We start from the raw sequence: 25,328 nt of genomic DNA, 5'->3' as shown, positions 1-25,328 counted from the left end.
TAACTCCAAACACCCTGTCCATCCAGCTTTCTTTCCCCACCCCTGCAACCGCAAGTCTGTTCTCCATGCCTGTGAGTCTGTTTCATTTGTGCCATATTTTAGATTCCACATACAAATGATAGATATTATTTGTCTTTGTCTTTCTGACTTCTTTTCATATGAGAATATCTGGTTGCATCCATGTTGCTGTAAATGCCATTTTTTTTTAAAATGGCTGAGTAGTATTCGCACATGTGTGTGTTTGTGTGTGTACATGCACATATTCTTAATCCATCCATCTGCCAATGGACATTCAGGTTATTTCCATGTCTTGTCTATTGCGATGAGTGCTGCAATAAACATAGGGGTGCATGTATCTTTTTGAAGGAAAGTTTTATCTGGATATATGCCTAGAAGTGAAATTGCTGGATCATATGGTAGTTCTAGAGTTAGTTTTCTGAGTTTTCCATAGTGGTTGTACCAATTTACATTCTCACCATCAGTGTAGGAGGGTCCCCTCGTCTCCACACCCTCTGCAGCATTTGCTATTTGTGACTTTTTAATGATGCCCTTTCTGACCATGGTGAGGTGGTACCTCATTGTAGTTTGGATTTGCATTCTCTAATAATTAATGATGTTGAGCATTTTTTCATGTGCCTACTGGCCATCTGTAGGTCTTCTTTGGAAAAATGTCTATTTAGGTCTTCTGCCCATTTTTCAATTTTTTTTTGTTGTTATTGAGTTTTATGAATTTGTATATTTGGGAGATGAAGCCCTTGTTGGTTGCATGGTTTACAAAGATTTTCTCCCTTCTGTGGGTTGTCTTTTAATTCTTTTTCTTATAGTTTCCTTTGCTGTGCAAAATCTTTGAAATTTAATTAGGTCCCATTGGTTTATTTTTGTTTTTGTTGTCATTATTCTAGGAGATAGATCAAAAAAGATGTTGCTGTGATTTATTTCAATGAGCGTTCTGCCTATGTTTTCCTCTAGAGTTTTTGTTTTGTTTTTCCGCTGCACCTGCAGCATATGAAAATTCCCAGGCCAGGGATCAAATCTGAACAACAGCAGCAACCTATGCCCCAGCTGCAGCAATGCCAGATCCTTATCCCACTGTGCCATAACAAGAAGTCCTGAGCCACTTTCTATTATACAATATCATATTATGAACTATAGTCATTCTGCTGTTCATTGCATCTTCAGAATGTATCGGTTTTGTCGTGGAAATTTTACACCATTTGACCACTACCCACCCCCTTTCCCCTGCCCTCAACCCCTTGGCAATCAGCATCCTCATCTCTGATAACTGGCTTTTTCAAACATTCCACATGTAAGTGATACTGTATGTGTCCTTCCATGTGGGGGCTTGTTTCACTTGGCATAATGATACGCAGGTTCAGATTAATCCATGTGGTGACAAGTGGCAAGATTTCCTTCTTTTTATGGCTGAATAAAAAATACTCCATTATATATAATATTCATAATTATGTATAAAATATATACTCTTTATGCATTCACCCATCAAAATACATTTAGCTTGTTTCCATATCTTGGCCATTGTGATCAATGCTGCAGTGAACATGGTGTGGAGATACCTTCTGAAGATGCTGATTTAAATTGCTTTGCGAAAATACCCAGATGTGAGATTGCTGTATCATAGGGTAGTTCAATTTTTAATTTCATGAGAAACCCCTGTATTTTTTTATATGTGTACAAACATGGCAATTGTTTTATATATTTTGTTTCTTGCCATTCAGGAGTATATTCACTTTCTATTTATGGCAGGTAATAGATATTTTCGGCAATAACATAGCTAACTGTGGTACATTTTCAAGTTAATATATCCATCAATAATTAAGAGTGATTTTCCGTTATGTTTATATTTTATATAGCTTTTTAACATGTGATTTTATACAGATAGTTGGATTTCAAATTTCATGTTCTCCTAGTTTTTAAATCAGATTGAATTCTCATATTGACTTCCTTGACAAATGTTATAGCATAGGAGGCAAATTGCACATAAATCTTTCAGATCAAATGTATTTCTACTAATTTTGTGATAAAATAGGGAAACAATTTTACAATTATACATTGTATTCTAATTCAACAACAGTATTTAAAGGGTTTTAAGTGTGTTCTGCCTTTCTTATTATTGTATCCTTTTATCACGTCTGTGTCTCAAAAACAGCCACCAGATTTCTACGATGACGCAAGTCTTGCTAGGTTCTTTTATGTAACATCGCAGGGTCATCCAGGTTGTATGGCCTGAACAGCAGGGCATTCATTATTGGCTTTTCCAGCTCCAGGCCCCATTCAAAAGTAGAGCTTTTTGTATTACCCATCATAAGACGCCAAGTTCCCAATAGATAGAATACACTGTTTGTGCAACGTGAAGAAGCCCCCAGCTTCATCCTGCTCTCTTGTGGTAGGAGTTGTAAGTGGCAACAGGGTCTCTTAGATTCTCACTATGGGTGTCCTGGCATGGCCTTGGTTATTAGATCCCGAAGGTGTTGCTAATGCGACTGACCCCTGAGCATGCTTCCTCATGACTGTGCAAGTCCGGTGGGTCCTTGCTGACCACTCATTTATTCTGACCCTGGGTTCTTGGTTCTACGGATCGTCTCCCCCATGCTCTGAAGCCAGGCCCCGTAGGTGAGTGAGGTCGTCTCAGACCTTTACTGCTGATGATCCATCAGCAGGTGAAAGATGCTCAGAATCGTTAACCATCAGAGAAATGCATATCAAAACCAAAAGGAAGGACCGTTTCACACCCATTAGAATAACTATTATTAAAACCACATACATACATGTAACACTTCAAAATAACAAGTGTTAGCAAGGATGCGGCAGGGGTGAGGTGGGGAAATTGAACTCTGGTACATTGCCGGTGGCAACGTAAAGTGGTGTAGCCCCTGTGGAAAACTTTAATATTCCTCAACCAAACAAAACAAAACAAAACATAAAACACTGAATTGCTATGTGATCTGACACTCACATTTCTGGGTATGTACCCAGACAAATGGAAAGAAAGGATTTTAACAGAAAATTGTTCGCCTATGTTCATAGCAGCATTACTTACCACAGCCAAAATGTGGAAACAACCCAAGTGTCCACTGATGGATAAATGGACACATCCATACATGAAAGAGATGATTAATGACTCTTAAAAACAAGAAAATGCTGATACATGCTACAGCATGGATGGATCTTGAAGATGTTGTGCTGGGTGAAATAGGCTAGTCACACACACACACAAAACGAACCCACAAATACTGCATGAATCCACTTAAGCTACCGAGAGTTGCTGAATTCATAAAAGCAGAAAGAAAGGCCATTTTGAGGGTCTGGAATAGGGTTGAGGGGGGTTATTATTTGACAGGTACAGAAATTCAGATTTGGAAGATGAAGTTCTGGCGGTGAATGGCAGAGGTGGTTACTTAACCATGTCGACGTAGTTAATGTGCCTGATCCGTCCACTTAAATATGGTTAATTTGATACCATATATACGGTGTAGTTTACTACCAATATACACATGTCTGTGCTTTCCAAGAATTAAAGTTATATTCATTTTCTCAATTTCTTCACCTCTAAAGATCCTACATATCAATGTATGCTCTCTATTTTTGGCAAAATTGCCTGTCCCAATGCATTAGCTCTGCACATCAACTCAGGAAACAATAATCTCTCATAGTTTAATGAATAAATACTAAGAAATGTTCCTTCAGAATTGTATAAAATGCTTACTTTCACTAGATGATAGCTTTGTTAACATATGAGGTCAATAATCCTCCCCAAATAACAATACTGTCTTCTCAAGTCTGGAAAGTATCTGGACTACTTAGAGCTTGGGGAAAATGGATGTTCAGCCTCTAAGGAAAACCTTTAAGTGTATTTTCTTTCTTTCCTCTGTATCCATTGGTCACTTCCTGTGTTGTAACACAGGTAAGCTCCAGAAGGCAGAGGATTTGCCCATTTAATTCACTCAAATAATCCCATCCCGCTTTATATGAGTGATGAAAATTTGGCAGAGTCCCTCATAAAATTGAATAAACAAATAATTGAATATATTTAATTTCTCACTCTTGATCCCAAGCAATTTTATTGGTTGATCCCATTTGCCTATTAAGTAAAATGTGTTACGTGTTGACTCAAAACACGAAAGCAACTGCAATTTCTAGATGCATCTATGAGCTTTACTATTTAAACTGTACATTTTTTCAAAACAAATTTAAACTTTCTCTCTCCTTTGCCTTTTTAGGGCCACACCCATGACATATGGAAGTTCTGGGCTAGGGGTCAAATCAGAGCTGGAGCTGCTGGCCTATGCCACAGCCCAAACAATGCAGGATCTGAGCTGTGCCTGAGAGCCATACCGTGGCTCACAGCAACATTGCATTCTTAACCCACTGAACAAGGCCAGGGATCCAACCTGCGTCCTCATGGATACTAGTCAGCTTTGCTCCCACGATGGGAGCTCCTAAACTTTTGTTTGTTTTCATGTATGTTTGCCATTCCTCATAGTTATGTGCTCTCCTGGATTATTTTAAGAGATTCTGCAGAAATCTTCAAAACCTGGGAGTCCCCATTGTGGCTCAGTGGGTTAAGAATCCCACATTGTCTCTGAGGATTTGGGTGTGATCCCTGGTCTCTCTCAGTGGGTTAAGGATCTGGCATTGTTGCAAGCTGCAGTGTAGGTCCCAGATGCGGCTCAGATGTGCTGTTGCTCTGGCTGTGGGGTAGGTGGGCTGCTGTGGCTCTGACTCTACCATAAACTGAGAACTTCCTTATGCCGCAGGTGTGGCTGTGAAATGAAATCTTCAGAACCTGGAGATTCCTTGGGGATTACAGCGCTATGATAGCATTTTGGCCATACTTGCTTTTCACTTGGGTAATTATTTCTGCCTGTAATTCTCTCGGATGCTAGCATCACTTCTCTTGATAGCATCTTTAATGCCCTATGGAACTGGTTTGGGTATCTATGGATGGATGTATGTAACTAGGTGGAAACATAAAACGCGTGCAAGTCTTCCTTCTACACTCCTCGTCCTGCAGTGTCCACGACTCTGTGTTTAGTTTAGATTCGCCTCATCTGTAATTCTTAAAGGCTCAATACTTTTCAATTAGGTGAATGAATACAGTAAGAAATTCTTCAGTAGGGAACACCACATCAAAGCGTATCTTTGTTTGATTAAATACTTCCTATGAACTCCTATTCTGAGATTCCGGTGCTGCAGGACAGCAGGACCTATAAGAACTAACAGTACTGGTCTGTGAGTCTTATGTGAACTCTGGTGACGTCAGTTATTTAAAACAACCACATTGCCATCAAAGATCAAACACTTCTTGGTTAGCAGTCAGGAGTTCATGTTTTATATTATTCACTTAAGTTCTCGATAGCTTAAACGTTAATTCTGTAAAACATCCTTATTTCTGTGATCCGTTAAAGTTCTAAGCAATGAGATTGTTAGCCTTTCATTGTGGTCCTAAATTATTTTCAATTCTGATCTAAAGACCTGGCTCAATCACAAACGGCACGATTGTTTTCTCTCGTCGTAGACTTGTAAACACTCATATCTCACAAAAGGAGTTGGATGCGTGAATGAAGATTGTTCAGGGCAAAACTTTCACTGCTACTGACAAAACAAGCAAATGTGCTTGCCCAGGTGATGGCTGGTTAATAGTGTTATCTTGGTATACAAAGGATAATCTGTAAAGGATAGAGGGAATTGATAGAACACACATAAAAATACTTATTTTACCAACAAAGTAAGACTTGCATAGATTTTAATATTAAAGTATATTGTGTATGGTATTTGCTCAAAACTTCATTAAAATGGAAATTGGATTTTCATTGAGAGGACAAAAAATAGTAATATTGAGCAAATTTATTGTCGTGTGTACCTATGACATGTGACTGCAGCGTAATTTTAGCTGTATAATTGGGTTTCTTGCAGAAGTCAAAGACCTCAATTTTCCCTTCAATACAAAGCAGAAAAGTGTACATATATTATTGTGAGTTTTATATGAAAAACATATGATAGAATTTTGCTTTGTATGTTTATTTCACAGTGTTAACTACTTAAAAAAAGAAAGAAAAATATATTTAAAGCCAAGTGATATAGTTTGATTATGTGTTTTGGAAGAAGGTAATAAGCACATGTGGCTATACAACATTCTAGATAATTATCAATATCTCAGATTAGTCTTTCCATAATTATATGTTGTGGCTTGTTTTTTAATCAAATTACCATAATAATGAGTCTCATGTTACCTCAGTGAGGAAAAGAAAAACTTTTATTCAGTGTTCACTGTTAGCCACGATGAACATCGAATATGTAGTTAGTTGTTTAGCCCTGACATGTCCTTATATAAATGTCTGTCACTGAATTTGATAATTCTAACGGTAAGGATGGTTTGGCTCCGCTTTATAGGTGAAAAGTACTAAGCAGGCTTCAGAATTACATGCTTTTTCCTAGTACATACTGCTGATACCTGACACTCAAACTACTTAATAAGGAGTCACCCATACTTGGACCCACATGTGCTGATGCTTTTTCCAAGATAGGAAATTCTTCCAAATTTTTCCGTATTTTCTGACAAAGCTCTAAAACATAATGGAACTATGCTCGCAATATGAATTATCAGACCATTTGTAAAACTTTAAATGCAGTAATTTTTCTCCTTTGGATAACGTAATTTTTAAAACTTCTCAGCAGGTAAGATCTAGCCGTGGATCAAAATTTGAAAGTCCCTAAAAAAAAGACACAATGAAATTCTTTTGCAGAACAGATACTAACTCACAGACTTTGAAAAACTTATGGTGTCCAAATGAGACAGGTGGGGGGGCTGGGGGGATGCTCTGAGGGTTTCAGATGGAAATGCTGTAAAATTTGGTTGTGATGATGGTTGTTCATCCATAAATGTAATAAAATTCAGTAAGTAATTAAAAAAACAAAAACAAAACGACAGCAAAAAAAGCAAAATTCGAAAGTCCCAGGGAATAAACTGATAAAGCGAATCCTCTTTATGCCCTTGTACCCTCCCCATTGTTCACTTTCCCACCTGTTTTTACCAGCTCTTTCTGAAGGTAACTAGAGACAATTTAATCATAGAAAAACATATAGTTAAGCTTGACCATCAGCTTGCAATATGGGTTAATGATATTGTTTCTTTTCTTGACAGACTCTTTAATAACATAATTGGTCATCTATGAATAAATAGTTCTATAATTAGGTAGAGCCATAGGTGTGAGACTCTGGAGAAACTGTACTTTTGTATCACAATGTCATGTAGCATTTCAGTTGCACTCACTTTTCATTTGTTGGGTTCTGCCTGTGATCATTCTTTTTCACTTTCTTTTTTAAACATTTTCATTTTTTTGTTAAAGTATTGTTGATTTACAATGCTGTGCCAATCTCTGCTGTAAAGCAGAGTCACCCAGTCATCTGTATAAGTACATTCTTTTTCTCGTGTTATTTTCCATCACGTTCTATCCCAAGCGATTGGATATAGTTCCCTGTGTTACACAGTAGGGCCCCATTACTTAGCCATTCTAAATGTCATAGCTGGCATCTACGAACCTGCCTGCAGTAATTCTGCTGGGTACTATTGCTGAGTGCTGCAATGACACAGAGTGTGCAACAAAGCAGGTAACAGGAGAAGCCAGCCAGTCTGCATGCTCGAGAATGTCTTCCCCAATAAACTCTCTTTTTGTGAAGGAATTACTCCTACTCTTGACAATGAGTACAGCTTACCTAGGCAAGCAACTGAGAGTGAGGCTACGATTTCGACTACTTTGCAAATGTCTGTAGTTAGAAAGCATGTTCATTTCTTCCCCCAACCTTTCCCCTTGGCTGAACACGTTTGTTTTCACAAGCTGTGAGTCTGTTTCTATCTTGCAAATTTTGGGGATATCTTTTTTATGAGATTGCACGTATTGCTGATCTCATCTAATTGTCTGACTTTGCTTAGTATGATCTCTGTTTATCCAGATACCATCATTCCATGCTTTTATGGCCGAGTAGCATTTCATTGCGTAGATGTACCACATCTTCTTTATCCATCCCTCTGTTGTCGGACACTTAGGTTGCTTCCCTTCTTGGCTATGGTGAAGAGCGCTGTGATGAACATAGGGGCGGGATTACCATATAGACCCTACCGTATGTAAAACAGATAACTAACAAGGACTTAAGTAGAGCACAGGAAACTCTACTCAATATTCTGTAGGAACCTATATGGAAAAAGACTGAAAAATGGATAGATACGCCCATTCTTTTATATGTCATATTACATGTGTGTAACTCATTCACTTTGCTACACACCTGAACCTAACACAAAATTGTATATCAACTACTATACTCCAATAATTTTTTTTTAAAGCATGTTCAGACCCCTTGGAGGAAGCCAACATAGATACAGAGAGGTTTTGGAGCTAAGGTAGTGAGAAGAAGTATTTCCCTGCGAAAACTGGGAGAAGTTTTCAGTGTCCAAATAAGGTAGGGCTTCCTGGCCCGTGTGAACTTTCTAGAGACCATTTAAATGCCATGGAAACACCTCACAAAGGATTTTAAAGATGCGCTTAAGTCCAAAAGTTTACAAAATAGGGAATGAATATTAGTGTGAGAAGTGAGAGAAGCAGAAGTGGAAACAAAAGTCCAGAGTGGAAGACGGCACTGCAGAAGTTTGCACAAAACCTCCTGTGAGCCTTTCCAAAGTAGCAGCGTTTGGCATGGAGAGCAGAGGTTTTCAGAGAGAACAGGAGATGACCCCTGAGTGGTGGTGATTTCAAAGACCAGGTCAGAGCCTCAGTGTAAGTGCTTCGTGCTTTTTAGCTGCCGTGCTTCCTTGGGCTCTGGAAGACAACAGAGCCCACGGTTCATCTCAGGGTAATGGAGCATAGAAGGGCCGGCCTGGGAATCCAGCCTGCAGTCTGGGAAACGAAATATTTTCTTCCTCCCAATGTCTTTCTCTTTAGGAGCTTGACTCCTGCAATACTTGTTCTGTTGATAGTTCACTGATAGCTTCAAAGGGCAGTACTATAACTTTAAAAAAATTTTTTTCTGTTTTGATTGGTGAGTGGGCTGCTATAGGCAGAATCAAATATTTGCTGAATTACTGTTGCCTCTATCTATTCTAGGTCATTATATTATAAATACATTTATTACTGAAGTCATAGAACTTGATTTTAATTTTGACTTTAAGTTAAACTTACTTTCTTTTAATAGGAACTTTTTAAATTTGTGAGTGTAGATATGATTTGTACATCACAATTGTTGGTACATTTTATGCTTTTATGGTTTTTGTTTTTTCTCTTTACAGCATATATTCAGGGATTGATTAATTTTTTCGTTGAATGATTTTGGTGAATATGATTCACCATATTTTATACTTACAGTTTAAATTATTTACCTGTATTTACATAACTTTAATTGCAAAGAAAAGAGTATCTATTGATAGTTACCCATGTATTTTCAAAATATATATATACTTCCATTTCCTATATCTTTCCAAATGTCTTTCATTTATTAGTAATATACAAGCTTCATAACCAGATTTTTAGTATTAAAATTTTTGTTTTTGCCTCACATATGTTTGCTTACAAATTATTTATGGCTTCTTTTTTTGTTTTATCCCACATTAACAACATGTATGCAGTTGGACGATGCCTTCTTCTTTTCAGAGCCTGCTGTACGTCCTTCTACGCCATAGTTTTCCATCCTAGAATCCTTTACTGATGCCTGTTTTTATCAATGGTTGGATCGAATCTTTAATTATTCTTTAATTATGTTCCTGTCAGGAAATGGACATGGATGTGATGTTTCCTCAGTTATTTTCTTTGTGATCATTTATCCATCTGTTGTTTCACCTATGGGTAGTTCATGACTGAGTTTAAAACCGCGAATCCTAAGCTATTTTTCCAACGATTCTGTATTAATTCTATTCTAGTGTTTAATATTTGGAGGTGAAGTATGAAAGTTTCTGTTCTAAAAAGTCTTTGGTAGTTCCCTTTCCATGCATGGATGCTTGAATGACTTTGTTCTTGTCTATTTTCATTTCAACATTTTTAATCTCTAATAAGGAGAATTCTTCTTGTCAGACATAACTGTGAAAATTACAGCAATTAATTTTGATAGCTGTTCTCCTGAGAGTCAGGTGTACCCTTTATTTTTACAGCATCTTCTGTAAATATAGTTGAAGGAATGATAGACCTCGCTAGAGGAAGTCAAAAATTTGGATTTAATGCTGAAAATAAAGTCATCGCATAGCACGAGATAACTGGAATCCCAGAGACTCTCGCTCTTCCTCCTTCATGGTTATTTCTACTTTCGGGGTCTCATCTTGAAGGTGAAATACTAGCTCTAATCATTGTTGGTGTCACTAATTCTTAGAGCCTATTAGTACCTAAGTCTTTCTTAAGTGAATTCCATAGAAGGCCTTGGGATTTATGCAAATGAGCCTATTATGCACGGCCTTGCTCTGTCCAGTTCCCAGGGCAGCAGTCTTGTTCCTACACCATATTCCCAACTTTAGTTGTTCTGCTAACATTGGATATGTTCTCTAATTTAATATGCATGAAATATTATAAAGTAGATGTTTTTTGAATGCATTTGGAATATATATGTGTGTGTATGCATGATGTTTCATGGGTAAAGAAATTCATTTTATTTTTATTTTTATTTATTTATTTATTTATTTTTTTTCCCACTGTACAGCAAGGGGATCAAGTTATCCTTACATGTATACATTACAATTACAGTTTTTCCCCCACACTTTGTTCTGTTGCAACATGAGTATCTAGACAAAGTTCTCAATGCTACTCAGCAGGATCTCCTTGTAAATCTATTCTAGGTTGTGTCTGATAAGCCCAAGCTCCCGATCCCTCCCACCCCCATCAGGCAGCCACAAGTCTCTTCTCCAAGTCCATGATTTTCTTTTCTGAGGAGATGTTCATTTGTGCTGGATATTAGATTCCAGTTATAAGTGATATCATATGGTCTTTGTCTTTGTCTTTCTGGCTCATTTCACTCAGGATGAGAGTCTCTAGTTCCATCCGTGTTGCTGCAAATGGCATTATGTCATTTTATTTTTAAAGCACATTTGTATCCTTTTGCTTGGCTGAAGTCTTTTTTTGGGTATATACACGGGCTCTGATGGTCACGGTAGGCAGACAATAAGGTTGCCCCTGTTAGCGCTGCCGTTTGGCACACTTGTTAATTCCTCCTGCCCTTAGCGTTGGCTGGATTTATTGATGCACTTCTAACCATCCCACTATGGCAGAAATTCTGGGATGTCCCACCGAAATTAAGTGATTAAAAAGTGCTGGCTTCTGTCTGGTGTCCCTTCTCCTTTGCCTCGCATTGTCTTGGGGATGCCATTTGACATGGCACGTGGAAACCTCCTGGAGGTGCTGACATGACAAACCGTGTCCTGCTAGTAACCATGTGGCAGCTGGGATGCAGAATCCCAGTCTCGGTCAAGTTGTTAGAAAAGCCTTGGTTGCCAGCTTGCCCGCCAGTGCTTGAGGAAACTTGAGCCAGAGACATACACTAAACTGTGTCTGGTTTCTTGTTCCGCAGACACTGAGCTGAAAGATGGTGGTTGTACGGCCTGCTATGTGTTGGAGTAATATGTTTCATGGTGGTAGATAAAAGTACGGTGTTTTTCCTATTTGTATTGTTTTTCTCTCCACTGAAGTAACAGTTTATAGTCCTGTGTTTTAGGGTGGGTGAACCTACTAGAATAAAACAATTATCCATTTAATCATTGCTAAGAGATGCTACAGATAGAAATTACATTTTTGTGGAGCTTCTGCTGTGGTGCAGTGGGTTAAGGATGTGGCATTACCATGGCCATGGCTTGGATTCGGTCCCTGGCCTGGAGACTTCCATGTACCACAGGTGCTGCCAAAAAAAAAAAAAAAAAAAGAAACTACATTTTTCTTCAAAAGTATATGCAATTTTAAGAATGAATTCCACAGAGAGTATAGGCAAAAGTAATACCTTTTGTAGTCAAAGCAATTATCCAAATTAATCAGGTCAATAAACAATGTCCTGTATCGTACCAATGCCAGCATGAACTCTGATCAGTCTACGGAATTGACATTGACTTGTTTCTAATTGATTTTCCTTGGCTCTCCTTTCCCAATTTAGGTGATCATATGTTAGTTTAGTTTTTGTTATTGTTGTTACTATTCTTTTACAGGCATTCATGAGGGGCTAGTTTTGTGGGGTTTTTGTTGATTTTTATGGCCGCACCTATACATATGGAAGTTTCCAGGCCAGGGGTTGAATCTGAGTGCAGCGGCAGGAACGCTGTATCCTTTAACCCCCCTGAGCCAGGCCAGGGATGGAACCCGTCTTCATCCGTGACCCGAGCTGCTGCAGTCTGATTCCCATGGTACCACAGTAGGAATTCCAGGAGCTAGCTTATATTCACACGAAGCCAAGAATTAAATTGGGGGAAGTTACATGTATTCTTATTTTCCTTCCTTTCTTTCTTTTTCTTTCTTTCTTTCCTAGTTTTAAAAACAATGAAACTTTCTACAATATTTCAGGATATAGTTTCTTTTATGTCAATAATGAAAGTGAAAAAAGATCTAACTCATGTATATTTTTCCATGTCATTTTTGGGAATTGACTACATAGACAGTGGCTAAATCAATCTCTTTTGAAAGCAGTGGTAAGACTGTGGAGTCACTAGAAAGAAGATTATATAAGGCCAAAGGAAAAAAATACTGATTTAGGGAGATTGTTTCTAAATGTATTTTTGTTGATGTTCTTCTATCTTTAATTGCCCTTGACAAAGATGTTTACGTGATAACACTGTTTTTTTAAAGCAGCTCAGAGGGCTATCATAAACACAGCCTTCAAAAATGTCATAAAATCTTAAAACAGTGTCAAATAGGAGGCTCACAAAGTCAAAATGTCAGGATTCTACAAACCACCAGAGACAACATGTGATACATGTGTGATGCTGAGTGAAAATAATCCTTGCAGCTTTTTATTTTAAATTGATTTAAAAATACTTGTATTGGTTTTTCAATTTCAACTTCACTTGAACTACTCAAGTAGGAGTGACAAATAAATCATAGTTCTAACCACAGACTTTACGAAGAAAGCAGGTCTTAATTTATACGTAATTTCAAAATCTCTAAGGTCTGTTGTATTCTTTTAAAAATTTTCAGAGGAAGTTTTAGCACCAGAGCGGTCTTTAAATCTTGCTTTAAAACCATAATATTCTGATGTATTCACCGGTAGATCACTGTTGCATAATCAACTCGTATTTTCTTATTCAAAACAAAAATAGAACACCTGTGAATATAAAACGTTACCGCATATCTTTTTCCTCATTACATACTAAAGATGTTTTGGTCAATACTGAGGTAACTACAGTAGCTTTACCCAAAGTGACCAAATCATCATTGATGGGCAGAGAGGTAAAAAGCGTTAAAATAGTGCAATTAGACATTCATCATCATTTTCTTTTTTGTCCCATTCCTACTGATCAGACTTGGAATTGGAACTGTTTTCCAAACTCTTTGATGAATATTTTAATGTTTTAAACCATAAATGTTAAGATGTTATCAACCCAGTGTCAGTGTGTTGTTAAGACATTTTCATAACATAGGATGATGAATCTGGTTCTGGAACGGGTCTGAGAAAGTCTAAGGATCCCACAAGTGAACTCATTTTCTCTTTGGTTGAGTATTCATTTGCATAGTATCTGCATTATTTTGCCAGGGCTACCACAGTAGCCCTGGGTAGTTTAAGAAACAAAGATTGGTGGTCTCACAGTTTGGGATACTGGACATCAGAGATGAAGATGAACAAAGTTGGTTCCTTCTGGAAGTTCTGAGGAAGAATCTGTTCCATGCCTCTTTCCTAGCTTCTGGTGTTGACTGGAATTCTTTGGCATTCCATGGCTTTTCTCCTTTTCTGCCTTGATCTTCATGTGACCTTCTGCCCATGTGTATCTGTGTCCAGATCCCTCCTCTTTCTGAGGACACTAGTCCTAGTGGATTAGCACGTCACTCAAAACCACTATGACCTCGTCTTAAGGTAGCACATCTGCAATGACCGTACTTCCAAAGAAGGGCACGTTCTGAGACACTTGGGGTTATGATTTCAACATAGGAATTTTGGAGATGCATATTTCAAACCCATAACAGGGTTTTAATTATTTCAAACCATACTGAACAAACAGAAGAGACAGCTTGACTCCTCATAAATGAGACGAGTTAGGTAAGGAAGGGGCCGTGGAGTTGTAAGATACCACACAGAACACTTGGGTGACAAGTCATGTCCATTTTGTTGTTTAATCTCGGGGCCTGAAGGTCTTAATTTCTTTGCAAAGCCTTCAGTATCTCCACTTTTTACTTGTTAGGAATTTTCCTTCTGTTTTGCCTAATTCTAGTCATACTTGGTTTTAGGTGGTTTTTGAATAGAATAAAAAAAATTAATCAGAAACAACAAAATGAAGGCAAAAACTTAAATTCTTCCAGTTCTTATGGAAATATTTCTGTATTTCACTTTGGTGAAGACTGAATCTTCACTGAATTTTTATTAGAGACTTTATTAGAATATTTACTATCCTTTTTCTTGTTTTAATCTAGGTAGCAGTTATGGGATATAAAACACCGGTCTTGTGGTACCCCTGAGAGATCAGAATAGGGTGGAAAGGTAGAGAAACTACCTAGATTATAACATGGACTGACTCTTTTTGTTCATCCAAATTCATATGTTGAAGCCCTGACTCTCAAAGGGATGGTATTAGGAAATGGGGCCTTGGGAAGGAATCACGTTCAGATGAAGTCACAGAAGTAGAGTCCCCAGGATGGAGTGAGTGCCCCTGCAAGGAGAAAAGAACACCAGAGCTTCCCTCTCTAGCATGGGAGCGTTTAGCACGAGGGAACCCTCCTACAAGCCAGCAAGAGATCTCTTTCCATAACCCAGTCATGCTGGCACCCCGATGGCAAACTTCTCAGCCACCAGAATTGTGAGAAACGTCTGTTGTATGAGCCACCCACTGTACGGTATTTTGTCACAGCATCCCAAGCTGACTAAGACAGACTAATACTCCAAATATAAGTGTATCACATGAGTCCTTAGTCATGTTTTGAAGAGTGTTTCTGGAAGGTCGTCTCTCTTTTTGTTCAGTTTTTTAAAGTTTTATTGAAGTGTAATTTACATTGTTACAATTTCTGCTGCACAACAAAGTGATAAATTTACTTACACACACATCCATTGTCTTTCAGATTCTTTTTCCCAAATAGATTATCACAGAATATTGGGTAGAGTTCCCTGTGCTTTTAGAAAGCAGGTCCCCAATTGGCCATACACCTCAGTGTGCTCATGCCAATCCCAAACCTCCAGTCCATCCCCGCCCCTCCCCACTGGGCCCTTTTGGTAACCCTAAGATTTTTAAAATCTGTGATCTGTTTCTGTTCTGCAAATAGGTTTATATTTGTACCCTTTTTTTAAGATCACACGGAAGTGATATCATATGAGCTTTGTCTTCCACCGTCTGACGTCACTCAGGCAGATAATCTTTAGCTTCATCCACGTTGCTGCAAATGCCATTATTTCATCCTTTTTTAATGAAAGATCGTCTTGTGTTGACCATAGAGGACTGTTGTTTGTAAACCGTGTTCAGTAGAACAGGAGCAAAACTAAGCTGAAGAGACTTTGGTGACTTTCAAGTACTGAGGTGGAGAGAGTGACATCACGGCACAGCATTTTGCTCAAAGACACACACCTGGGGTTGTTGCATCCATGGTCATTGTTTCATGAAATCTTGCCCAATGAACCACAGTAATGTCTCCTTTTATGTTCTGAAATAAGAGTGTGATTACTTTTGTCATTTTCTAAAATTATGAGATGGATGAACTGTATTTCCAGTTCTGATGAAAGAAGCATAATAATGCTGCATTAGCAAATGGAGACCTAATTAACCACATACATGCAACATCTGAATAATGACTTTGAATATTACAATAATTACTACTTAATTACCTAGCTTCAAATGGACTAAACTGCATTTTATGAAGCCCATCAAAAAGCAAATGTTATAGCATATTCTTACATATAAATAAAACCCTGCACAACACTTTTATTTTATTTATAGGCAACTATATGTTAGTATTTTATTTTTTAATTACATCCATCATAGTTTATAGAGCTTGATTTTGGTGTCAGCAGATGAAATTTCTGATGAGTTACGATCAGAAAAAATACAGATGTATTATACTCACACTCTCCTTTCCTCATTAGTACAGCAGCTGTTTGGTTGACAATTTGAACGATGTTTTTTTCTGTTTATTCTAAATCACTTTTCTAGTTTATGGATGTTTTGGGTGGAGCTTCCCATGTTCTTTCATTTACTTGCCCAATAAGCAGGATAAAAGAACCTTAGGTGAGTTACTTATTATTGAAAATAGGATTATATACACAGTGAGCAAATAGCCAGATAGTGCAAATTGTATGGTATAAATGCATCCAAAGAGACAGAAGACTAAAAATCCTATTTCAACATAGAAATATAGATGATTTGTGAAAATACATATGAAGAACTATGTGCCACTCTACAAAGAATATAAAGAGGACCTACACATCTTCACTATTTAAAAAAATACGTATCTCATGCATATTCCTGCATGAAAGGCTTAAATTCCCCCTTCCTCTATTTATACAAGTAATATAATTAAATAAAAACCCAAGTAAGATTACGTGAGAAGGTGATAGAAAGTTTTGAGGATTGTTCCAATTTTTGTGTCTGGGAAAAATACACTAGCAATCTAGAACTATCTGGGATCAGGAAAGAATATTGTGGACGCTAAAAATAGTGACTGCCATTGCAGTGGATAAGAAACATTGTATCCATCAAGCCATCCGTCACTATAGCTGCTCCCAAAGGGAAATTCTGGTTGGAGAAAAGCAGGACAGTGGCCCTGAATAGTTAAGATGCACATCAAAGGAATGATTTCAGGGAACCTAGACTCTTGCATCTTTCCGTACTTAGAGAAGCACAAAAATCTTTAACATGAGATGTCTGCGTTGTTTTGTTTTCTTTTTTTTCATTTTTGATGAGCGGTCATCTTTTGATGGTCCACCACCTGCTTTTTGTTGTTGTTTTTGCTTTTTAGGGGCACACCCACGGCATATGGAGGTTCCCATGCTAGGGGTCGAATAGGAGATACATTTGCTGGCCTACACCACAGCCACAGCAATGCCAGGTCCGAGCTGCACCTGCGACCTACACCACAGCTCATGGTCACCCTGGATCCTTACCCACTGAGCGAGGCCAGGGATCGAACCCACAACCTCATGGTTCCTAGTCGGATTCATTTCTGCTGCGCTGGGATGAGAACTCCAAGTACATGTTTTATTTTTAGCACAAACGCCTTCATATCTTGGCTCCTCCCTTAACTCTTTATTTATTTATTATTATTATTATTTTTTGGTCTTTTTACCTTTTCTAGGGCTGCTCCCGCGGCATATGGAGGTTCCCAGGCCAGGGGTCTAATCAGATCTGTAGCCACAGCAATGCGGGATCCGAGCCACATCTGCGACCCACACCACAGCGCTCGGCAATGCCAGATCCTTAACGCACTGAGCAAGGCCAGGGATCAAACCCACAACCTCATGGTTCTCTCTTAAGTCTTTAAAACAGTTCTTCAGAGCTCATGACAAGTTGTATCCTGGGCTATAGCCCTCACTCATAGCCTGATTAAAACATAATTCTAAACTTTTAAGTTGTGTATTTTTTTTTTTTTCAGTTGACAGGGTACTACAGAATAATTAGTCTTAAAACCGCATTAAGCATCAATACAAAATATTTGTTGCTGGTGCAGAAATGGCCATACCTAGTAATACAAAAATGTAGACAATCTTAATTACACATAAAATGTGTGATACAAGAAGTGAATGAGAAAATGACACGGCCACATATTAAACCTAATTCCTGGTCAATTAAAGAGTGCATTAAAAAAAAAAAAACAGTCACAAAGTACCAGGAAAACATACGCAAACTTTGGACTGCATGGATGAGTTTATCCTAAGAACTGCTTGAAACAAGCGACTAAGCAAGAAGCACCTTCACATGCCCCACAGCTTGATTCCATTTTAAAGAGGCTTCTCCCTGATTCTGGACCCCTGACCTCCCTCCTCTTAGAGCATTTACTGTAGGAAGCTTGTCACTGTAAATCCTTTCTCTGTGGTCTTTGAGGTGTAAATCTCTTTAGAAGCCTCTCGCCTGTTTTACAACCCAGGACGTCTTTCTCAGGGACTGGAGAGCCATCCCTTTGAAATGCAGTCACCCAGAAAGAGAGCACCTCTATTTCCCAGTTTCTACGGGAGGGCAGGAGCCTAACTTCTCTAGAAAAGGCACCTTGCTCCAAGGCTGTTGGAGTTGGGAAAAATTGTGCAGTAGAGATACGACACGTGGAAATTACCTTAGGGCATAGAGGATAGTGAAATGTAGTGAAATTATTTGAAGGTGATGGGTTTTGACTATTTATCACTTTTGTTGTTGGTGGTTTCTTTGTTTTTTTCTTTTTATGGTCACACCTGCAGCGCAGGGAGGTTCCCAGGCAGGGGTCGAATCAGAGCTGCAGTTGAGGCCTATGCCACAGCTACAGTAACGTGGGATCTGAGCCACAGCTGCAACCTGCAGCCTGTGGATCTTTAACCGACTGAGCAAGGCCGGGGATTGAATCTGCATTTTCATGGACACTATGTTGGGTTCTCAACCCAGTGAGCCACAATGGGAACTCCAGTTTTGTTTTTATATAACTCATTTACTTGACACACACACATACGCATACACATCTCTCTGTGTACAAGTACATAGATATACGTGGCCTCGCAGGGATTTTTATGCTTCATGGTCACTCACCTTGCTCTGGAGTCTCCAGTCACCTGCACACAAGACACGAGGAGTTGGTAACATCCTCAGGAGCTTGCTGAGTGCTTTCTTGAAAGAACTCTTCTGAAGAGTTAATTAGAGGTTATTTTCCAGGCTGATCAACCCACTGGCAGGAACAGATGACTTCTGTCCGTTGTTGGGATGGCTAGAGGGAGGGTGGAAATGAAATTAAATGATAAATGTAGATAAGCCGGACAGGAGGGAGATGTAATGTTTACATTGATACATGGATTAAACAGGGAGAGTAAGGGAGGCGTAATAAAAATACGGATGGGGTGTGTAAAATCATGACTGAAAAAATAGTTTTTAAAAGCCCAAAGCAACTCTACTTCTTATATTTCATAATTATGCACTGAGCTTATGACTGGCTGGCTTTTTATGAGAAGGATTTTAATTGTCTAAATGCTTTGGCAAATCAGACTTCATTCTTAAAAAGAGTAACAGTAGTTCTTGAATATATTTCTAAATATTTCTCTCACAATAGGCAATGATACATAGTCGTGGTAGCTTATTAGAAATTAATTAAAAATAATCACTGTTATTTGTTCTACAGCCATGAGGAGTTCCTATGTGGATCAATACCTGTGAATGTGTTCCTTTTATAAGGTGTTAGAGTAATGTTTTAAAAAATTCTTTAACCTTATAGATCTTACCCTGCCAAGACCTAAGTTCACTAATAGTTTTTAATAGAAGCAGATAAATTTCTGTGTAGTGATATTGAAATATTGAACCATCTTAGTGAATCAAGATTGAACCAACATGGTGCATTGTTAAATTTTTAATTTCAGAGTCTGTCTTTGCTGCAGTCAGATTTCTATGCTGACTCAGGATGTTTTGCTTCACTCGGGTGAGTCACCTCTTTCCCGAACCATTTGTTAGTAAACACGAACTTAAAATCGGAAGCTCACTTTAGTCTAAAGATAGCTAGAGACTTGTCTTCACATTACAAAATAAAAAATAGTACATCATTTAAATTTTAAGTTCAAGCTTTTTTTTTTTTTTTTTTTTTGTCTTTTTGCTATTTCTTTGGGCCGCTCCCGCAGCATATGGAGGTTCCCAGGCTACGGGTCCAATCGGAGCTGCAGCCACCAGCCTACGCCAGAGCCACAGCAACGCGGGATCCGAGCTGCGTCTGCAACCTACACCACAGCTCACGGCAACGCCGGATCCTTAACCCACTGAGCAAGGGCAGGGACCGAACCCGCAACCTCATGGTTCCTAGTCGGATTCGTTAACCACTGCACCACAACGGGAACTCCTCAAGCTATTTTTAGTAAATTTCATTTTAAATGACACTTGGGCAACTTAAACTTTTAAGAAAAAATGTACCATATTTTCTTTGGAAAGAGGTCATCTCTACCAATTTGAAACAATTAAGTGCTAAGAAGGAGAGAGAAAAATGACAACATGGGATGGTGCGGCTGGGAGGAAGGAGGCAGAGGCGGGGGCAGCAAGGTCACAAGGAGGGTTTATTGACCAACAGAGTGGCAGGAGCACCGAGCAAGTAAAACTCAGGACTCCATCGCTGGGAGAGAAGCAGGTTTTATAGGCGGGGGTCACACGCCGAGTTCTCCAGCTCCAGTATGGGGGTTGCGATCACAGCAGAAAACTTAACTTTCTTCTTGGGGCTGGCTGTGAACTGGGCAAGTCAACCACTGCAAGGGCTTGGCTGTTTCACCCGTGCAGGTCCGATAAGGTGGAAACTGCGGGTCTGGGTCTGGGTGGGTCAAGGAGTCCTGCAGACTTAGTCTTTTTCGTGGCTTCCGACTTTCAGTTTCCACTTAAAGGGTACGATTACTATTCAAAGTACTACCTCTGCTTAGTTTTCGAAATGTTTGTACAGCCATAGAGATCACCATATTTACTGATTTCTTAGCATTAAAGCACAAATAAGCTTATTCATGTGGTAAAGATCTTTTCTATCTCATTAATACATAACTTGAAGTGGTTGTCTATATGTAATCCAGAGTAGGCATCCACATTACAGAGACACGATTTGCCAAAATTCCCTCAATTATCTTGCCATTGTCAAGTCCCTGGGTCAAATCTTTCGTTTTCTTTAAACTGAGAAAATGACGGTTACTTCCAAGCTCAGACAGAGGAAGATATTTCCTTTTCTTCTGCAAATATAGCACTTACATTAAAAATAAAGAAAAGGAGTCATAAAAATTACTTCTCCTGAGCAATGTTGCAGGAACTGCTTCTTTAGGGGAAATACCTGTAGGTACCATCATTTGCACTTGCGTCTAGGCATGGTTTGGAAAATATAATTTAACTTACAGCAGGTATAGTATGGAGTAATAAAATGTATTCACAATATATGTGTGTAATTACTATTTAAATGAGAGAATAAATGGATGGTAAAGAAATAGAGCAGGAGAAAATTAAGATATTTTAGAGTCAATGAGACTCTACTTTTCACATTAGTATATTAATTAATTCTGTTTATATCAGCAATATGCTTTTTAATAGACCAGGCAGGCACGTAATCCAAGGTTTGTGTAGCATAACACTCTAAATAGCACTTACTTTTAAAGAGCCTCAGTTGTAGTTCTTTGGGTTGTCATATTTTTAGATTTGGTATAGTTTTATGTATTGGATTATGAAACTTTATGGACAAAGTTCTGGAAGAGTATAGGTAGTATATAGGTAGAGAAATTACAACAGTTAAATGTAATTTGAGAGTACTTTGCTTCCATTTTACACCTGTAAGATCTCGAGAGAACTATTTCATATTGTTCAATATTGTGAAGGCAACATACTCTCCAAACTCACAGCATTGTGGAAATGCTAATTGTTTTCTGGGTTAGCGCATGATTTCCTGGTGTTCTCAACAGTCCAGTTTACGCTAAAGATGTATCTGGAAAATAGGATGTGTTTTCAACATAAAACATTTATTATGTTACTCGTTGATACTGACAATGTCATGTTGCCTCACATTCATCTTTTTTCTCTTTTACTCTTTACGTTTATCATGCTTAGAATTATAAAAATCAGAAATATTAGTAAGTATTACTTTTTCCCAAGGTAATTTACCACTGATGCTTTTACCTCTCCCTTGGAATCTTTCTAGAGAATTTACTTGCAGCCAAGTAACCGCATATAACATTGTCTTCCTAAAATAAATAAAGCAAAATAATACCAAACAAGTGTTCTTAGAATCTACTGGCAGCCCCACACCCATATTGGGCACTCTGCTCTGGTTGTTATTACTGCCGTCTTTATTTTCCAGTTATCGCTTAGCCATTCACCATTTCTATAACCGTGTTCAGTGAGACTAGATTTTTTTTTGGTAGCAAATATAATTGTGAATATTTTACAAAATTAGGAAATATAAGAACAAGAATTTGACCAATAGCATATCATTAATTCAGTCGTTACAACCAACATACTGTCCCCAATACATGCAGGTTTTAATCATTAATTTCATTGATGATACATTTTCTGGAGGAGTGGCAATATTTCCCAGCTTACTGCTAGTCCAGATACCTAAAATCCCCAACAGGTACCTATGCCACAGGATAATGTTGACACGGTTAATGGAACTACTCCGCTCATTCGTCAGTCTTAAGCGGAACATTTGTATTCAAAAGCGGCAATCTTTAGGGTCACAATTAGGTCATGTGACATGCCCTGGTGCTTTTTGGACTCCACGTTGGTCGAGCTGGAATGCTGCAGGCGGAAAGGATTTTCCCTTTGACTTGGCCACCATTGCAGTGGTGCACCTTTTGGCACAGGTGCTTCCTTTGTCTCCTCCTTTACACTCTGAGTGTTCTTCCTCCTCCATCGCCATTTAGGAGCTGCTGTCGCTCTAGCAGACCCTCTGAATAAGACACAAAAGCTAGGGGAGTGGGTGTAGGAAAAAAATCAGAATGATGCTTCAGGAGCCGTCTGCAGGTGTTTAATACCCCTCTTTTTTTGAACAATGATTTTCTAAGTTCTTCCTCTTCCTTTGCCTCCTCTTTCATACCAGATAATTATGTCATTCTTAGGTGGTTTCTCTCATATGCTTTTAGCACATATTTCTCTGTTGGAATTTCACCAAAACACCTTTGGCCTGATGACTTCCTAAATAGCCCACCTTAATATAGATAAATAGAATTTGCCATTCCTGGGCATCTATCCAGAGAAAACCGTGATGAAAAGATACATGTACTCCAGTGTTCAATGCAGGACTGTATACAATAGCCAAGATAGGGAAACAACCTAAATGTCCAGTGACAGAGGAGTGGATCAAGAAGAGGTGGTACATATACACAATGGAATATTACTCAGCCGTTAAAAGGAAGGAAATAACGGCATTTGCAGCAACATGGATGGACCTAGAAATTATCATGCTAAGTGAAGTCAGTCAGACAGTGAGACACCAACATCAAACGCTATCACTTACATGTGAAATCTGAAAAAAAGGACACAATGAACTTCTTTGCAGAGCAGATACTGACTCATAGACTTTGAAAAACTTAGGGTTTCCAAAGGAGACAGGTTAGGGGGTGGGAGGATGTGCTGGGGGTTTGGGATGGAAAGGCTATAAAATTGGGGGGTTGTGATGACAGTTGTATGACTATAAATGTAATTGAGTAATAAAAAAAGGTATAAAAAGAATTCTCAATAGAGAGGAAAATAAATAGTCAAATCTCAGATAACCTTTTTACTTTTAAAGAGAAGATGAAAACAAGTGAAGATGGGTCAAATATAGATTTAGATACCTAAGGAAATGCAGTGAGATATGATCATTTGTATCATTTCAATGGAAAAAGTTCCAGATTACTGTGGATTTTAAAATAAACTCTAAGGAATAGTGCAAATTAGAGTTTATAGTAAATTTTCATCAATGGGAGTAAGTTAATAGACATCAGAATGTTATCTCAAAGCATGTTTTAAATGGCTAGGTTTTAAAAATTTACACCATCTGAGGACAGATTATATGCTTAAAATTACCTTTAATCCAGTGAATCTGTATACAGAATTTGTATTTGTTAATTTCCTCCTTTAAGGAAATAAACAGTTTATGAATGTGAATACAATTTAGACCTATTTGTAGGTGGGTGTCATTTTACATATAAACCCACACATAAATAAATTTTCTTTCAGTATGACATTTATTTAGACATTTTCTTATTTAAATTTTTTCATATTCAGTGTCTTCTAGGTTTATCATAATTCATAATAAAAGGAACATGATTTTAAATATTTTAGTGACTCTTCCACTGTTGATAAGAAAGTAGAATCAGGAGTTCCCATTGTGGCTTAGCAGAAAGGAATCTGACTAGTATCCATGAGGCTGTGGGTTTGATCCCTGGCCCTGCTTGGTGGGTTAAGGATCTGGCATTGCTGTGAGCTGTGGTGTAGGTTGCAGATGCAGGTGGGATCTGGTGTTGCTGTGGTGTAGGCTGGCAGCTGTAACTCTGATTAGACCCCTAGCCTGGGAACTTCCATATGCTGCAGGTGTGGCCCTAAAAAGCAAAAAATAACATACAATAAAGAAAGAAAAGTTGAATCATCTTCAGAGCACTTTCTCTCTGAAATAATTAAAACTGCTTTTCACATATAAACACACATATAAATACACAAAGGCGTGTATGTGCTAGTCCATAGAATACATGGAAATACATGAATGGGAATAACTTCTATTCAAGATACATATGGAAAACGTGACTCCTTGGGCATAGCCGTGCTGCGCCTGCAGAGACAAAAGGGCTTATTTTTGAACTGGGAAATAAGGGAAGATTAGATGGAAGAAGTAGCTTCTGAAAGGGGCTTGAGAATGTGGAAGGCTTCATAATGTAATGTGTTATTTGTGAGGAAAATTAATTGCAGTCTTTGGATCACGTAGTAATCAGATGCTATAATGGATTAATAATATGATCTTTTTGACAAAAGCTCTGAAAGCTATTTGCGCTCAATGGGTTCTGCTGAATATACCCCACAAAGCGCTTAACCATGGGAATGGCTCTATGCCTGATGCTGTTGTTACATGAAGCTGCTTTTAGAAAAACACTGGATATTTTAATGAGGGCTGAAGTGAACAAATTTTAAAGAAGGCACCCTCATCGATGGTTGAACATATCACCAGGGACCAGATATACCTTATGTCTGAATGTCACAAAATAGCCTTTTAATCTTGAAGCATAGAGTGAAAATAAACTTTCATTTCCCATGGTTAGAAAATGATAGGTTAGACCATCAATAAAACACCTAGTAAAAGTCTGTCTTATGGTAAAATGAAAAGAACCGTGATTGCTATTCTTGCAGTAAAATGATGTTTTTGTTAAATAGTCTCATCTTAGTTGGAATGAGCAAATATTCCAAGGAGAATGTGCTATCATGGCCATTTCTTGCTCACATTTTAGAGGTACAGCCACTGCAGCAAAATAGAAATCATTCAATTTTTGTATGTGTATTGATTGTATGTTTTGTGCTGAACAAC

General features: G+C 38.3%; 1 long non-coding RNA gene across 7 annotated transcripts in view; it reads left to right on the top strand.

Annotated features, from left to right (window-relative positions):
* The window catches only part of LOC146398753 (uncharacterized), a 244,947-nt gene that overhangs the window by 14,904 nt on the left and 204,715 nt on the right, over positions 1-25,328 (top strand). For 4 of the 7 annotated variants that reach the window (XR_014817217.1, XR_014817215.1, XR_014817218.1 and 1 more), the window contains exon 3: positions 19,687-19,745. The exons of the other annotated variants lie outside the window; for them this stretch is intronic. This is a non-coding gene — a long non-coding RNA (uncharacterized LOC146398753). The remainder of the gene's footprint in view (positions 1-19,686; positions 19,746-25,328) is intronic. 7 annotated transcript variants of the gene reach the window in all.

The sequence above is a fragment of the Sus scrofa genome, chromosome 10 (assembly GCF_054392235.1).
Source record: "Sus scrofa isolate SSC_HxYL_T2T_F1_AM1 chromosome 10, Sscrofa_HxYL_maternal_Yorkshire_Landrace_v2.0, whole genome shotgun sequence".
NCBI classification, from domain to species: Eukaryota; Metazoa; Chordata; class Mammalia; order Artiodactyla; family Suidae; genus Sus; species Sus scrofa.
Note: the sequence above shows the minus strand (reverse complement) of the source record. Positions and strands in the feature narration are given on the sequence as shown.